Raw genomic sequence first — 12,262 nt, forward strand, 5'->3', positions numbered from 1 at the left:
GTGAAAAGAATAACCCAATAGTTAAGGTTTGAAATCCTGCTCTGCACAGACTTGGCATGAACTTAGCCTTAGTCTCTTGTTCACGAAGTTTGCTTCCTTGTTTTGTAAAGCATGGATATTTGATTGCTTCACAGCACTCTGAGGATAAATGATTTAAAGATGAAGATCCTTGTAACACTGAAATACACATCTATGTAACCACATAAATAGATGAACTAGGAAAAAATGTAGAAGCTTTATAAAGTGACTAACCTCACATTCTTTAGTAACCTTTAGTGATTTAAAACACTTTATGTACACTTAATTAAATGAGCATAGTTCTTAGCGTAGAGTGGGAAGGGAAGAAATAATAACTTGCCACAGTAGCCTAGTTTTAAATACCCTTTTTAGCACCTGCAAAGTGGATAAGGTAAGTTTTCAATTAATACTTTTAGCTCATAAAAATTTTAATACACATTCCTAAATAAAAAACTTTCTGACAAGTACCAAACATACAGGTACTAAGCCTTCATGAATCCTTCACAGAAAGTCATTGGTTCCTCACACTGGGAGAAGCTCAGTAGTATTACATTAGGCAGCCACTGGCAATTGCCCCCCACCCCCCCTTTTTTAAAAAAAAAAAAAAAAATTAAAAAGCACCTCTGATACTCATTTTGCTTTCCTAAGAGGTTTTCTTTTAAGAGTTCCTGGTAGTTAGAGAAGCTAAGATGATCACAGAGCCATAGCATGCATGTTTATATAAAATACATTTACATGGCTTAATTTCTATGTCTCAAATATAACAAAACTTCCTTGTTAAGTCGTAGAATTCAGAGTTCTAAAACAAGCGTTGGGTGTCCTCACCCCCATATGCTCTAGAGGCTTGTCTCTTCCTTGCACTGAAGTGCTGTTTGTGGACATTGCTCATGACTTTTCCACTCCGAAAAACGTGGATTGGACAGCAGAGACTGCTGGGGAAAAAAAAGCAGAGCTGGAAGGAAGCTGGATCGTTTGGATTTAATAATGTTTTGATCACATTCTGCCATCTCAGTCATGTAAAAACCTCTCCCATTCTTCAAAGTAAAATTCAGTACTCTGTCAGGCAACCCTAATTAGCTTTTGTACTTTAAATAATCTATCTACACCTTTTTCTACATCTGCAACTAAACAGGAGTGACAGAGATATTTAGTGAATGATTTTTGGTTTATCTGTGAATATTTTTGGCCAAGGAGCAACCTGCTTTCAAACCTAAAAACCCTCCCTCTTGCTGACCTCAAATGAATAAAGATTGCAATTACACCATCAGACTAATTTTCACAGCACTGCTAAAATAGCTTTTTACTGCGGCAGGATGGCATGTTCTGTTTTAGTGCTATGGCACGACGGAAAGAGACCCAGTGAATTAAGCTGCTGCACAGTCAAAATTGAACCTTTTTTTTCTGTTGCAGTTTGAAAGTCCTTCTTGGCAATGATGAATGTAGTTATTTAAGAATATAAGTACCATTTTTCTTTGAGTTTTCTGAAATATCTAACAACTGATCAATTTTTTAGAAAGAAGTTTGAATAAGCCCTAAATAATTGTGAATGCCAGAGCTGTTCAAAGTCCCAGTCCATGTTTGACGGCATTGGCTTTTTACTGATAAATTAGGCTCTGTTCGCACAGCAGCAAAAGACCTACTGGGGTAGTGAAGGGTGGTGCCTCCTGGAATACTGAAATCTTAAGACCACTGTTCCCACTGCCTACCATTGGCAGGAGAGGGCAGAAACTCTTGTTTCTCCTTTGGCAAACCAATTATGTCCTTGCTTACAAAATGTCCTTTATAAAAATTCAGGCTCTGTAAAACTGGGAAGAAATCTCTGTTCTCACAAGTAGTAAAACAGGTGATCCTCTGTAAAACTCAAGCTGGATAGCCTACCAGACCTCAGATATCAAGCAAAGACCTAGGAAGACACTGAAAATTAGCAGCTCTATCCGACCCTAGTTTCATAGCTGACTTCATGACTGATGGTACCTGTCACTTGAGACTGACTGCAGGTACATAAGTGTACTTTAGGAAGAAAATAAGAGCTCAAAATACATGTGGGGGGAAAGCAACAGCAATCAATCTAAATTGGCATTTTTCCCAAACCTTGAGCATTAAAAAAACTAAAAATAATTGTTACTTCATCATGCGGCAGAGTGGTGGCTGGTACCAAACAGTTGCTAGAAAGGAGCAAGGACCCTTCTAATGGGCAACGGCAGAATTAGGTGCAGGCTGTGCTCAGGAGGGGTCGTCGTTACCTACCGACGTGCTCCTCCTAAACCCTCGGTTCTGCTGCTGAAGGACTAGACTCTGCAAATCAGCTCGTGACAAGAAGGGCCTCGCTTTTCTGTTCTGCACGTTCATGTTTGTACAGCAGCAAATAAGCCCCTGCCTTGCCTCTGACTGTGCACCGGTTCTGGAGAGCTCTCTCCCAAGGGTGCCATCTCTCTAACGGCCATTAAGTGTCTACGAAAGACGTAAAGCTGTGATATAAAGGGAAAATCCTTCTACGCTAAATGGTGAGCGAATGTTTATCTAGCCTATTAAGTGACATCCAGCAGACTTATTGGTGTCAAAGCTTTGCCCATGAAAATAGTCTTTCATATTACTGATAAAAATAGTTCTGTTGAAAGAATCACTGCACCATATACAACAGCTACTGATGAAGGACCTTTTAAAAAATAGAAATACTTATTTGACACAAAGCTGTCCCTTGAAGTGGGAAGGCACATGCAGCAAGAAACATTCCCACCAAATAAGTTTGGTTATTAATATTAAACGTGAAAGAACAGAGTATTATTTTAATTCTTTTCTTCCTATTTTCCACAAAGGTTGCACTTAATGCATTAATCTTCTAAGCGAAGTTTTTACGACCGATTGCCTGCACACTATGAGAAGTTTCTCCATCCATTACTCGCAGGGAAACGGGCCCTGCTGTGTAGGAAAATATTTGTTACATCTTATCAGAGTGACACATAATCTAGCAACAATTACAGCAAGCCCATATTTTGTACTATTTCGGTTTCAATGTGAAAAATAGTTCTAATATTAAACCTGGGGTGGGTGGGGGTTATAGTAACCAGTTGAATATTATAAGCTGTGATTTCCTTTCAACGTGGAGCGTTCCGAGTTCCACACTCGGATCCTACTCTAAGACAGTAGATGCACATAAATCCAGCGTACGTGCCTCCTGTGCAGATGCCATGGTGTGGTAGCGACTGAAAGTTGATTCCCCCTCTTCATACATAACTGAGATCAGAAATTGCTGCATCTTTAGTTTTCATGTGGCCAAAAGCATCTAAAATGCAATTAACCTTTATGAGAAAAATGGGAGACGATACTCTGAAAACTAGGAGACCACTGATGTCAAGAAAACACAAGATCACCCACATCCTAAAAACTTTCCATCTCAAAAACTGGTCCAAATGCCCTCAATGGAAAAACGCTGTGATTCCCCTCTCGCATTGGCCTTTACTGTTTGAAAGTGGGGTACCAACAAAGAACAGCACCAGGGTGCACACAGAAGCTCACGGCGGGGTAAGGGCTTTGCTGAGGGCCAGCAGGCACGAGACAAGCGTGTAACCTTGCTTTAGGGATGCAGGATGGCCGGAGGACGTGCTGGTGTTATGTCAGCGACCTGTTTTAGACCCTGCATCCTCAGCACTGTGGCAGGGCCAGCAAAACGCTCATTTGGGAAACCCTTCCTCTGTGCTGATGCCTGTGCACACGCTTGGAGCATGAGATACATCAGCGTTCCTCAGGGTGGGAAACACTCCAGAGAGGTGATGATGATGATGATGCTTTTTTCTTGTTTTGGCAGAGGATACCCTGGTAATCAAGTCATTACCAGCAGGAGTTTATTTTAAACTCCACTGTTCTCATCCAGCCTCAGACCACCCAGAAGCAAACATGAGCTTTTCCTGCCTAACCTTTCGATACCTTTAAAAGGAACAAATGCAAGTGCCCAGCTCTGTGTCAGTTCTGGGAGCTGGCTGTAAATACATTTTGGGCTCTCCGTTCACTGTCAGTGTCTCCTCTCCTGATTAATAGCTTTGGATCCTGTGCATCATTGTACATATTTTAATTGTACATGTCCAAGCGAGTCATTAACACCAGGCAAAGAGACCTGGGAGTGGGCAAGGTCACAACAGCACAATTTATTTAGTGGGAAGATTTTGATAAAGCAAGCAGGCCAGGGAAAGAAGAGACTTTTTTCCTCTAAACAATAAAAATTAAGAACCAATTTATTTTTATTATGAACAGTACTTTCAACAACCTTTACTTGAGGTTTTTTCTGAGGTGTCAATTAAACATTTCCAAAAAGGAGAGGACCTAACACTGCTCACTTGACCTTGTAACTGTGCAGCCTGCATGGCTCTCCCGGGGTCCCAGCCCCAATTTCCAAACAGGCGCCAGCCCCCCTGACTCTGCTGGCAGCCAGCGGAGCTTGTGACGGTTTTCTGGTGTAAAACCAGGCAAACAAGGAGAAAGAGGAGAGACTTCAGCACGTTTCAGATCGGAAACCAGGCATAGGAAGGGGAGTGCAGGCGGCAAGGAAGCAAAGAGCACGCTCACATCTGCCTCTCAACATCTGCAGCTGACGCTTTCTTTTTCTTTTCCAAAGAAAGAAAACTCACATTCCTGAGTCTGCAGTGAAAAGTGGGAAACGGCACAACTTGAGATTTTGCTGCCCACTTGCCACATCCCCTGATTTTGCCCCGTGTGGATCCCGTCTCCCGTGGGAAGGTGGAAGCCACGGGGGCTGTCAAAGGCAGCTGAGGTAAAAACACATTAGTGCCCCAACTTCCAAACCAAGCCCATGCAGGCGGGAGACAGTCAGCGGTCAGCGAGACCGGCTGCGGCTCCTCCACTTCGGGCTGACAGGGGTGCGGGGCGAGGCAGGAGGTCTGCCCTTGCCCAGCCCCAGGCTGAGCTCCTGGCAGGGGCTGCTGCTGTGCGAGCAGGGAGAGGGGAGCGGCTCTGCCCTCTCTGCAGCAAAGGCCATTTGCCTGTTAAGGACTTTTGTCAAGCAAGTGTCAGCAAGGACAAAAGCAGCGTTCCCAGCAAGTGACCTATCCCCTAAACCTGGGGCACCATCCCTGCAACTGCCAATTCCCTGGCGCGCTGAGCTCTCCCGGCTGCGACAAAGTCTGTCTGATGGGGTGCTCGACACGCTTGTGACTGTAATAGTTGTGTTCTGGGTCAATAATTCATCCCCTTGATGCCTGACTTGCCATTTTCTGTCCTGGGCTATTATCCCCCCCTCAAAAACAACGGTGGTAACTGGCAGGTATTGAGCGCATTGTCATCTCAGGTGACAAACCAGATTTTACTTCCAGGGAAACCTGCGAATTTCCAGGAAACCTGCAACTTCCCAGGGACCTCAACTGAATCCACCACTGTAGTCAAGAACAGCGAGACCGGCATCACCAGATCACAAAGCACTCCAAGCTCACTTGCAAAAGCGAAGACATTGCCCAAGGACAGCAGCAGCCCCATATGAAACCACAACGTGTAATTACGGGGCTCACACATGAGCGTATAGTGCCACTGCAGATGCTGCTCCATGTGTCACAGCTGTCAACCCCCTGCAGATGCCATGGAGGCCCAGTGGCACAAGCCTCACCGCAAGGCAGTTCAGGCAACTGAATTGAGCCCCAGAGCATTGCAACAAAGATGAAGCATATAAGAAAAGATTTTTAAGGCTGTCTAGTAACCTTGTGTCTGGCCCAAATTGGACATCTGCCAAGCACATGCCATTTCCTTGATTTGTTCCCTGGTTATGGCTGGAGATCCCAGCTGGGGCCATGGCTCCGTCGCCTGGGATGCTGTGTGCCCACACAGCAAGGGATGATTTCTGTCCCGGAAAGCTTCAGTGAAGATGGGCAGTATATCAGTGTCAAATGAAGCTCTCAGCAGGGGACATTTTGGGGACTGGATGTCCCGGCTCCTGAAATGGACCTTCTGAGACTCTCTGGGGGAAGAAAAAAAAAAACCAAAACCAACCACAAAATGTTTTAGGCTGAAGTATCTTGTTAAAAAAACCCTGTCGTTTCCATGATCTGGTGTCATGCTGACTTTTGCAATAGGCTCCTAGTTCTGACCTCCACCAACCATCCCATGCAGACTGCAAGGAGGTGTGGGAGGTGCTGCTGAGACACTTCCAGCGAAAGCTTGGAGGCGGCTGTGCGGACCTTTGCTGGGGAGGGAAAGTAGGTGAGAGCTCTGGCCAGCTGAAGTATTTCAGGTTGGACCATGAAAAAATCAACCATAGTGAAATTATTTCCCATTGTCTCACAGGGAATTACAGCCCCTCTCCAGCAGGGAGGGAGCAAGAGTGGGATCAAGAACAGCCCATGGAGTAACTGTGAACACAGCGGTGGTAGTAACACCCTGCACACACACCTCCTGCCATGTCAAAAGCCAGAGAGTAGCAGAGACGATCACTTTGGGGTCTCTCAGCCCTACCAATGGCCAGGAGATGGGGCAGGGTTCAAGGGCTCTGCTTGCTGCCGGGGAGCAGACGAGGAACACTAGTCAGCGCATGGCGAGGGTGGAGGGGGGCTTGCTTCTTAAAGCACTTTCAGTGCTTTAAGAAGTTATAAGAGCCAGAAGATTAGTATGTCTAGTGGGAAGAGCAGGAGACCAATGACCGAGTCGTTTCTACACTGCAAATTCAACTACGCTGAGTAGTTTGCCCATTTCATTAAGATGTTTGCAGACAGGACCAAATTGTTCATAATCATCTTAGTGGAATGGTGCTACAGCAGCCAGCTCATAACCTGATTTCTTTAACGTGATTAAGGGACAATTTGATCCCATCTGCAAAAGCAATCAAAATACTGCAATGTATCTGTGCTCTGCCATAACCATAAATATGATGCAAACATGACCTCATCTCATGTTTAAATGCATCTTGCCCAAGGTGACAACCTCTTTGGTTAGACTTCATGCAGTGCAGTATTCTTTGGTGCAATACTTCAGAGTTAGAGTTAGCAAGAGATTAACCGCATGCCAAGAAAGCACTTTGAAACCTGCTTTGTTTTATAATTTACCGAATTTACATTATGAATGGAGCCCCGGCTCTACGTACGTCATTGCAAACCTGCAGTGATTGCAGTGAGGCTACTGGGGATCTAGACAGCGAGCACGGACTTTGTGTTATGTCGTTTTGGCCATTTTTGGCTGAGGCCGTCGGGCCTTGCTGTGCCTCCCACACTCTCTACCTGCCCAAGCAGCGTGGTACAATATTAAATTACAGCTTTTCAGCATGCAGGTTGCACGGCATGTGTTGCACGTCAGCATCGTCATATATCCTAGGACTGTAGTTTTGAGGCTTGTTCATAAAGGGGATGGGGCACCATTTCCCCTGGCAGCACGTAGGATGTTTGTGCAGGATTCCCTAACAGACCTGGTTTTTTAGCCCCCAAAGGTTGGTATTTGGGCCAAGTCTAGAGAGTAACATCAGCGTAACTGTTTGCACTGGAAATGGACTTGCTTCCCAGGTTCCTGTTGATTTGGATGCGATCACCTGGCAGAGGTTTGTTGCCAGGTTGCAAGCCCCTGTAAACGTGGTAACTCTGGAGATACAGCCGATCCCTCATGACAAGCTCTGAAAGCATGAAGCCAAGCCTGAGTCACACACAGAGCGCATCCTTCCACTGGAGAAGTAACAGCTGAAATGAACTTAGGAGTCACGTCCTGATATCTCAAGACCTAACTCTATCCCTGATTTACACTGTAGTCTTCAATGAGTCATTCTCTTAGGTAATAGTTTCGCAGCATCCGCTACTTTGAGCAGTTATGTTTTAGAGATCATAGGCACATGAGAGTTAAAAACGTACAGAACCTCTGCAAAACTCAAGCTTCAGATGTACAGATACTCTCATGCTAAGGTTGATAGCATTAATGGAAATTCAGGAATATAGATGTTGGGTTCATGTTTTCCCATGTTTTCCTTCAGTGTCTAGAAGGAGCCCATGTCTCAGTAAAGCTCAGGCTTTAGTTGTTTAGTTTTCAAAATCATCGCAGGCATTTGAGTTAGAGATCCCTGTTCTTACAGCTCCAAGCCATGGAGACACCAGCCTACAGACTGCAGAAAATGTTACCAGGCAAAAGCATTATTTCCTTATTTCAGCACCCGCAAACTGCATCTGTATCATCTTTGCAGAGAATACATGAAGGGTTCATCCTTTAAGCACATGGCTCCAAAAGCTCCTGGATGGACAGTCTAAGCCAACTGTCCAGGATCCATTCCCTCTTCATTGTGTTCTTGCTAAGGAGGGCTGCATGGAGACCAGAGCTCTGCTTCCCTACCTGAGCTGTGCTTATCCATTCTGGGTTCAACTTTTCTATATGGATCAGGGAAATGTCCATCAAAGACTGTTCTCACCACTGCTTATTACCAACATTCATCCCAGCCATATGGTTCACACACCCGCCAACTACTGTCTGCAGAAGCTATCTGCTTTCACCGAGAAGGCAGAAAGTAATCACCGTTCAATTTTTGGAAACCATCTAGAACAAACTACTTCTTTTGGAGGTGCTGCCTAACCCTCCCTGCTTTCCTTCTGATCCTCCAGGATTTGAGACGATGGACTTCAGAGACCAGCACCCCCAGCATTTAAAGACAACCCTGTTTGATCCAGATCTGCATATAATCCCCACTTTTATTAGGATAAAAACAGAAGCAGATGCAGATTAGCAAATCAGTTATAGGTACAAGAGCGTGAATATGCAGAATGAGAGAACTGACTGCCAAATGCTAATGCTAAAGAATTCAAGCCCAAGGGCTTCGTCCCAGGGAGGGACTGACAACCACAGAGCGGAGCCAGGCAGCCTGGAAAGCTGCTAAAAACCACAGGAGATAACCGCGTTCGAGGACGTCACTGCTTATCCCTTAAATTAAAATAGACGTGTTCCTTAAGTACAACAAACAGGAGCCCCCTCCGCGCCTTCCGCAGATGTACGTGCCGGCTGCTCTCCCCAGCCCGCCGGCACAGGGCTGCCAGCATCTCTTTTACACCGGGGGTGAAATATACCCCCCCAAACTTCCCCAGCCGACCCCCCACAGGCACAACTGCTCAGAGGGGCTGACGACGGGCGATTTCATGGGTGCGCATGGCGCTGGGCAGCTGCACAGAGCATCGGACACCTGCCGTGATGGCCCCGGGTGCAGCGATGTGGGGCTGGGGGATGCACATGGGGCAGTGGCTCTTAACAACACAACGCTGCAACTCAGTCCCTAACTCAGGGCTTTGGGGAGGCTTCAGGGTTTGGGCTAACACACCCAGAGGGAGCTGTAAGAGCGTGATGGCCCGGGGGCCAGCCACACCACAGCCCGGAGACGAGACCATCACGCCCCGGATGGCAAAACTCCTCCTTTGGGGAAATAGGGTGGTTTCCACACAGCACTGCTAAGGGTGGGGTTGGAGATCAAGTCTAGCTGTGTCCCAAGGATGGAGTCCCAGTTACCCAGAGCAGGACACAAGTAGGTCCCCGCTGCAGGGAAACTCACGGGACTTGTAACCACATACTTCTTTCTCCAGGCTGAGGAAGCAAAAAGAGATCTCTGTCCCTCTGCACTTACTCTGATGTAAATCCATTGCACACAACAGCATTGTGCTGGTTGACACCAAGAACTGCCCATGCAAGGGGCTACTCCCCGGTCCCTCCCGCCATGACCGGCTCTGCTGTGCAGGAGGATGGTGGCTTTCAAAGTTGCTCCTCTCCGAGGGTGGGCGAAGGATCCCTCTCCACCCGTTGAGGGCACCCCGAAACACTGTGGGCCGGGGAACACGACAGGAGCTTCAAACCTGAGGCTGGCTCCCCGCTGGAGGCACGGGCACGTCGAGCAGCCGGCATCACCTCCAGCTTCACTTTTTGATTAATGTTCTTCCAAACTTTCCTTGGCTCCCCACGCTCCCACTTTCTGTCACCCTTCTCATTACAGATGTATCTTTGCATCAAGGAAAGCGGGAGGAAAAATTGTTCTTTCAGGGTGACAGCTGAGCGAGGGCTATATTATTAAAGGTACCAATCATAGGTGCCGAGCTATCATCGCACGATGAATGCACTTGTCAGGAGCCCGCGGCGGCTGGGGGGGAGAGGGAGGGAGAGAGGTGGCGGGACGGCGGCACTCGCTTCCTCGCTCCTCTCCTCCCGCCCCCCGCTCTCCCTCTCCTTTAATGTTGGCCACCTCCGCTCGCCTGAACTTGGACCTTCAGCGGCGACAATTTCTCTGGCCTCGACAGCACGATTAATTTCTCCTGCCCTCGGCGGGGCCTCCGAGTGCGGTGGAAGTCCAGCTGGCCTGCTGCTGATAAGATGTACCTTTTGATTTGTTTTGTCTTTGATTGCCTTTTCTGTCACCTACAATGGCTGGCCGCCTGGAGACCTCCACATCGCCTGACTGACGGATCTATTTATCTATAGGCTGCTCCCCGGCTTCTCCTCCCCCTCGCTCCCCTCCTCCCCCAAACCACCACCTTGTACCACTGAAGTCCCAGTCTAATAGAAGCCGTGAAGGCTCATCCACCATAAAATACATCTGCCATCCTCCTTCTCTCCAAGATAAAAGCCTGTCAGTGTTACTTTCCAATTCCAGGCAGCTTGATTAATGGTGAAAAGCCACTGCAAGATCGACTTCTGGTTTTTACAAGCGCTGTCAGCCGGCCCCGGGTTATGCGAAACACACACTCATAGAAAACAAAACAAAATGAGAAAAGGTTGGGTGGGGAGGGAGGAGAGGGACGGGAAGGAGGAGGCGAGGGTAACCAAATCATATTAGGCTCAAGACTAAATAAAATAGGAACCTGGAGCCATCAAATCCCTGTCAGCTGGGTGCAGAAATACGCTCCGCAGCTCATTGTACCAAGGCAAATTATGGCAATAATAAATCATTGTTGAAGGAAGATTGTTGATAAATTTTTTTTTGGATGGTGGCATTCAATAGGGGCGCTGGGACACCTGCCACTGGGCTTGGAGCGAGCGCCGGAGCAGGTTATTAGCCTGTCACTCAGCCCTCCTCCCCCCACCCCGCAGGGATTGCAGGCAGCGAGGCTGGAATAAAAAGTCTGGAAAGAGAGAGATATTAAAAAAAAATTAATTAAATAGCGGAAATATTCCTACAGGAAAAAAAAAAAGGGAGGGGGTCAAAAGAATTACAGCACTCTTTGCATTGCTCATTTTTGATAAAGAATATTTTACGGTGGCCCAGCCTAGTAGTGCTTCAACTACTCCACTTCATCCGTCACTGACAGGCAGCCGTCTCGGGGGTGAGACGCGACTGTCCGATGGAGCAGAGTAATGCCTCGTGCTCTGGAAAAACACACAGCCCAAAAAAGAAAGTATGGAATATTCCTGAACCACCAAGACTGGGCTTGAATGGTCAGGAACGAGGTTTCATCAGGCTCAATCCTACGACAAGCGACACCAGGATGTGTGGGGCTGTGAGCACTGTGATGTTGGATCCCAACTGACCCACCGCACCTCTGGCAGCGCAGGACCCTTACTGCTGTAACGGAATATTGTCCACTTCCAACAAGAACTAAGACCGCCCTCAGCTAAATCACTCACTGCAGTGTCTCTCCATCTGGGGCAAATTTCCTGTCCGAGCTGATTAATCCCAACGTTTCCTGGGTGACGAGGTCTGACTGGATCATGGGAAAAAGGTGCAGACTGCCTAACAAAATAAACCCATGTCCCCGCTTTCACCCCAGCGTGGGCAAAGCTCAACATCGCTTCTTCCAAACTAGAAGGTCAGGCTGATCGGCAGATAGCATCTTACCTCTATCAGCGCGAGGAGAAAGCCGGCAAGGTAGATGTAATTTCCAATGATCTCACACAGATAACTCTTAGTTCATTTGTAGGGGTGGTGCGAAGACCAACATACCCTATTTGGCCATTTGGGGCGTACAAAGTTGCCAACCTGGTTCTTGGCACCAGGTACCATGCTGTTTGCCCATCACACTGGGCAGCACCTCTGGCCTGGCCACGGTACTTCAGTTTACCTCTGTTGCCTATTGAGATACCACCCACATGGACTTGTTTGAGTATCATCTGAATCCTTCGATTCATACCTGAGATCCAATCACCCAGTATCTCACAGGATAACAGCAGCCAAAACCTTATCTTACACCTCGGCTGGATGAGCTCAGCAGGATGATGCTATTTAAATGAACAAAGGAGAGATATCTCATGTGTCCCAACTCCCTTTTTCAGTATTGCACCAGCTGCCAGGGGTTGCGCAAGTGGAGAT

This window comes from Gavia stellata, chromosome 12 (genome assembly GCF_030936135.1).
Source record: "Gavia stellata isolate bGavSte3 chromosome 12, bGavSte3.hap2, whole genome shotgun sequence".
Taxonomy (NCBI): domain Eukaryota; kingdom Metazoa; phylum Chordata; class Aves; order Gaviiformes; family Gaviidae; genus Gavia; species Gavia stellata.